This window comes from Prenolepis imparis, unplaced genomic scaffold (genome assembly GCF_030444845.1).
Source record: "Prenolepis imparis isolate NDT839.2.m4 unplaced genomic scaffold, iyPreImpa1.0 SCAF_1, whole genome shotgun sequence".
Classification (NCBI taxonomy): Eukaryota; Metazoa; Arthropoda; class Insecta; order Hymenoptera; family Formicidae; genus Prenolepis; species Prenolepis imparis.
Window position 1 is genome coordinate 21170712 of NW_028141159.1, and position 6744 is coordinate 21177455.

The following is a 6744-nucleotide window of genomic DNA, read 5'->3' on the forward strand; positions in this document are numbered from 1 at the left end:
AAGCAGTGGTATCAACGCAGAGTACTAGTCGTATCGGAATTGCGTAGCAATGTTGACATCGTCCGTGTTGAAAGAAACTGAAGTATCGAGAAGTTTGAAATAAGATCGCTACTAGTAAGTTTAATGAAAATACAACAAGGAGAAAAGCACGAGAAAGGTCAATACGATACATCAAGCCCTATAGAGGCATGTCGGAGAGCAGCGGCTATATTATATGAACTCTAATTAATTCCAGGAGTTTCGTCTAACTGTCGCGTGTCCGTAATTTATCTCGATGTAAAGCGGCACGTAAATATGTGCCGTCCAGAGCTTCCGCTTATTTCATAATCATATTCCGTGATCTCATCAACGAAACCCACACTTTTACGTCAGTGCAAGATTTGCATAAAAATTCGCGCCGTTTTTAGTTTCAATTTTTTTAAACCAGCATCGGTCCTTCGACATAATTTTTCGTTAAAGAAAAAAAGAGGCAAAGAGAAATTTTATCATTGGATAAAATTTCTCTCTCTCTTTCTCTCTTTAGCGTAAAATATATAAGATATGTAACAGAGCATAATTAAAAAACACATGCATGATAAAATTTCTTCTTAAAAAAAAAAAAAAAAAAAAATACAGGCGGTAGCGAATAAAATTAAAAAATAACAGAAATATGCGCGTTGATATTAATAAGGAAACAGATGGATCACTTTAATAATTTACTTATGATGTTGTTGAGAGAGAGATTTGCTAGAAGATGTATTAATCTTTTACCATCGTTATTTATTTGTTTTATACATAGCTTATCAATCTTATGAAACATATTTTATTGCAAATTTCAAAAACTTTACAGTAAAGAGAATAAATAAATTTTCATCTATCAACAATATAGTTATTTTATTATTATATGTTTCTCTACGAAGAACAAGGAGCAAATAGCGAGTGGTGACACGATTTAGAATTTCACAATAAAGCGTGGAAGTAGTCGTGAAGACATAATAAAACGATGGTGCGATTTGTTAAAGAATAGCTGGTATTATTCTAGGGCGAAAGATATATTTCTCGAAACTATGTCAAATATGACAGTTGAACGAGCTATTATGAAACATCTACCACGTGTAATAAGCTAATTTTACTAAAGCTACTTTTCTTTCCTCTCTTTCACTCGACCCGGCATGAACTACCTATTCTTTGCGACGTATATTAAATATTAAATATTTTCCTGCGTTGAAAAAAATGAAAATCATATTCAATACTATTTGTCCCATTTAACCATGTGATGTTTGTCTCATTTTATCATATGATTTAAATCAGAGCAATATTTTACAATTAATATTTCATGCAGAAATATATATCGAGGTATTATATATATTCTTTAAATTATATTTATACAACTTTTCTCGCTCTATTCGAAAAATTAGATATATAGATATAGAAGATACATATATGAAAGAGGATAATAAAACTATAAATCTGTTTGAATAGCAAGGAAACTTATACAGATATAATTCAAAGAACAGATAAATAATAGCTCAAATAGAGAGCCTGAAAACAAATATCCCTTCACCGCTATATACGGCGCGAAAATACATCGAGCGTTAATGAACCAGAACGTCAGTTTACAACTGAACGGCAGCGGTGTTTTGCTTCGGAAGCATCTCTCCTCATGACAAACAGCTCTGCGGTCGAGGGTTCTTCTGGCTGAACGCGGCAGAAACTCCGGCTGCACATATTGTTAATCTTTCGCCGTGCGCACGGGACTCTGTGCAACGGCGTTACAGTTTCCAAGTGCAACTATTAATAAGGTGCGCGGGTACACGCCGTTAGACCGTAACTGTATCGTGCTAGAGGATGGCTCGCGCTCGGAGAGAGATCCGGTATGAGCACCATGACGCAGGATTAGTAGTTGGCATAGCCTATACCACCTTATACTGGGGAAAACTTGGCGCGCAGGAGCAATTGTATTAGAGAGAGCCCGGTGTGTGTCTATACAACCCCTCTCTCTTGCTTGTATCGTACCAAAGCTTTCCCCCTTCGCTTTCCATACACCATGAAAGCCCGACCACCACTTTCCACCCGCGTCGTATTGTACACGTACACACGGATAATACGCTCGAACAAGGCGGCTCATTGTAACGGGAAGACACGCAGTCGTGAACTGAGAAATTATGCATGCGATGAAATCTTCCCCCTGTTTTTACCCCTGTAACATCTCCCGCTCGCGCGTCTTCGATCGTATTTCTCTCCCTCGCCTTCACTTTTCACCTGACATAGGACACCCACGAGAGAGAGAGAGAGATGTTTTCGCGTGAAATTCTCGTCGCAACAGTTGGCAGCTGAATGAAAGCGGACATATGATAGCGCATTATGGTGACGAGAGTTTCACACGAAATGCCAGAGTATGTGTGTGTCTTTTTGATAGTTCTATGAGGGTTGAATTAAAATTCAATTAAATTCAAATTAAATTCTCCCGAAGAGAGAACTGTCACAGAGCGTTTTCTCGAATAGAAATTAAATGTCTTATTGAAATTATATATATTAAAAATCTATGTATATATATATATATATATATTTCTTTTTCTAATTATTTCTTTTATCTTTTTAACGGGAAAAAGATGATTGATTGCGCGAGATAGGGTTTATATAACGGTACAATAGTTGATACAGCAGCTTCGTATAAAACTACCATTCCAGGCCGTAAAAAACATTTATCAAGTAACCAATTCACTGCGACACGTAAGTGTACACCATTTTACGGTGCAATATCTGGAGAAGAGAAATAACTATCTATGGGTCGCAGTCTGTTCGCGACAGCCTACATAGCGAGGGGACCATATTTATTGAGATAAACGCGACGGATTGTATTGGTTCATAGCGTCGTATTATTGTTGGATTAGTAAATGTCTGGCGGCGTCAAAAAGCGATATCGATCGATCAAACCGTCCGACCAATAACTATAGTTTTGAATTCGTTCTTGCATCACGTATGGCAGCGACATTAATTACGTCAGTATTTTTCTACAGTTGACAGAGCAAAACAATTTCACGATACTTTTACGAAAATTTTATATTCGCTGCCATTTTATTTTTTCTTTAACTCTTCTCTTGAGATTAAGTATCAGATTCATTAAAATTCATCAAAAAATTATAATTACGGTTGTACAAAATAAAATCAATGTAGATATCAATTTTGTACTACTTTGTGCGAAATAATTTTAGATTGATCGAAAATGAACAACCCATTTTTCGAAAAATAAAAATAGGGAAAAAGAGGGCATTCAATGTGTAATGCAATATTTGAGTATACGAATGAAAGTATAAATTTTTGGGGCGTAATTATCGAAACTATGTTTGCGTTTGCATCGTATATATCGACTAGTTAGAATGCGCTTTGCACGAGAGAAAATTGCCGAAACAATAGGAAATTAATTAATATAATACCCCGCTAATTTCGCGTGCATTTATATACATGTACGCAACACATTGTGCGGAAAGAAGGTAATTGTAATGTATCTCTTTGTTGTTTAATTTTCCGTATTCGCCACAAAATTCCTCACAATACAAAAGTGGTTACAAATTGCATTCTTAGAATATTCTCTACTAAGCGTAAATTGAAATAGTCGAAATTTTTTTGCTTTGCCAATTAACGGAACAACTTATTTTTTACATGGCATTTTAATTTTATGTCGTTGCGTAAAAAAAACCCCGCGAATTCTTAAACAATTAGAAATGGTAACATTTATATTTTTATATTTAGGTTTTTTTCTTATGAGTGTAATAGAATTCAGAAGGCATAAAGAGAAAGAATTTCTACAATGATCAGAAACGTAAAGAAAGGTTTCGCAGCATTTGCCAAGTTTCCTTTTATAAAACTTAAATGAACGTTTCTTACACTCGGAGTGGCATTTTCAACTTACATTGCTTGCGTATTTTATCTTCTATATTAATGTTATATTTAAATGTAAAAGTTTTATATATTTCGAACAATTGGCTAGGTTAATTACAGTGTTTATAAATTGTTTTTTTTACATAGAAATTAGAGAGAAACCAGTGAAAATATTTCAAATATCGGTTTTCACCATATTTGTACAATAACTATATACAACATTTATATAGCTTTATATAGTTTTGCTTCAAGTTTGATGTTTCTTTTTTGGACGCGAGATTTCGCTCTTCGTGTATTATAAAAGATTTCATAGATATTATACTCTTGGAGAAAATTCTGCTACGATATCAATTGGCGATACGTTTTCTCGATTCCAGTTTTCTTTCTCGTCTTTCCTCTGTCGCGTCAAAAAATGTCTGTGCCACGATTCTGGATAAGAAATGATCAGAAACGCTTTAAATGCCCAAGCACATGCTGTAATCTGATTTGGAATGATTCTATTCTTTTCATCCGATATCCGAGGGAGAAGAGGGGGTGGAGAGAGGGAGGAAACGGCGAGCAAAGTGGCCTTGGAAACGAGAACGGGGAGCAGAAGAAAGATGCTCATTGAGAGCACTCGTTTGGCGAGAAGTAACAATCTGTTCCACATAAATCCAACTTGTCATCGAGGAATCGGCGCAAATATGCACAATCGTGAATGCACAAAACGAATATAATTCCATAAAATTATTCTATCGGAATAATTTTACGGCGCGAAAGTGAGATATTCGAGCAGTTACGTTTGAAAAATCGCGTGATCATAATTTTTTCGAACGCGCATAATACATATAATGCGCTCGATCTTTTATCCTCGAATGCACTTTTATTCCTTTATACATTTACGTTAAATCTTCATAAGAGACACGTGTTAGATTCTGTACATGTATAATATTTGTTGTATACGTATTTGATAAATATCAATTGCAAAGTATGAATATAATCAGGTATATGTGCAAATGCACAGTTGAAAAATTTGTGTTAAATTTAACAAATATCACATGTCCCAAACGGTCCACAGAAATTTTTGTGTTAATTTAACATAATACGGATATGTTAAATGATGACACGAATATTGTGTTAATATTTTAACATAAAATAAATGCAAACTTCAAGTAAACTTAAAATAAATTTTGTGAAATTAAATTAACATAGTTTTCATGTAAAAATTAACTTAAAAAATTGTTAATTTTACATTTTATCATCCCCACTTATATTATAAAGTAAAATTAACATTTTTTTTCTGTAAATTTCAACAGATAAATCTTGTCACTAATAATATCGAACATATTTATTGTGTAAAATTAAAAGTAAATACACATTGTGTTATTTTTACACTTTTTTCAGTTATTTTAATAATTTAACATTTTAGTTCAATTAACACAACAGCAATATGTTAATTTAACACATGAATGTGTTAAATATTTAACACAAAAATTTTAACAGGGACTGTTTTTAACAAGAAAACACTAATTTTCCAATTGTGTGTCGGTCATAAGTAGAACTGAATGCGGCTAAATACGAACCATAAAACGCGAAATATAATGCAATTAATGCAATATAGAATATCTAAAGCAAAAAGAGAAAAGAAGAATTGTAAAGATAATGACGGGAGAATATATCGAAAGATTAAATCGATCAGTACGGCTAGAGAGATAAAATAGAGAAGAGTGATTAGCTCCTCAAATTCATGCTTTAATTTATAAACTATATATACACGTGATCTTTGACATAGCATGCGCGTGGACACGCATTGCAAATGCAAATTAATTCGGCATATATTATTTTCATAAAATCGAATGAGCCCGGCGCACCGTGTATGGCTTGTCCGATAACAGATAATTAATATTTATTCGCTACATGTTGGAAAATGAGTTCGCTTCGCGCAGCAGACGCGCGCAGCTTACGGAAGATCAAATATTTTCCAAAGTGAAATTTATGCCGGCACTCAAACCACTTTGAACTCGTGCGTTACCATTACGCATCGTGAATTAAACAGTCGTTGATACTTTATGGCGACAAACTTCACAGCGGAATCCATTAAAAAGGATATACGCGCGAATTGTACGTATCAATAAAATTAATGATAAAAAATGATAATATAATAATAATAAGAGATACAAAATAAATTAGACGAAAGGAGGGACTAGTACAAATCAATCATTCGCATTAATTTATAAAATTACAGGAAACAGGAACTCACACAATTTTATGAAAAATTATTATTCCTGATATATGTATATGTTACCTTCAAAATCTTTCTTTAAAAATTTTGATATATATAAATTCTCATCTCTCTCTCTCTCTAACATTTTAATAGCGATGACTCGTGACAATACATCGGCTGCAATTTAACGTATAGCACATGCAACGGTCCCGTTTGCACAATTTACATAGGTGATTGACATTTTCGTATGTCACAGTGACTGTATTCACCGCGAAAACCAACAAAAATGAGGCGTACTACGTGGCCATTCATTACCAGTAACTCCATTATGCGGTACTAATATATCACCGTGCCGGCTTATTTCGACAACGAGAGGGAAAAGGGATGCCGCATTACCAGCAGTGCATATTCAAAGCGCATAATAACATTTTCGGCCGTCGTAATTTCGTCGGCGAAGCTTTCAAAATCGCCATTATCACGCTAGTGTAAAATATAATTCACATATACACGCGAGTTTATCAGCTTCCTCCTCCTCTTTGCCGAATCGTATACATATTTATCGGACGCGCATGCCGATGTGTCCGGTAATTATAATAATAACTTATATTTTAATATTTTGTATACTTGCACACACACTTGCTTTTTGAAACATTCGTAAATTAAAAATGCACATAAAATAA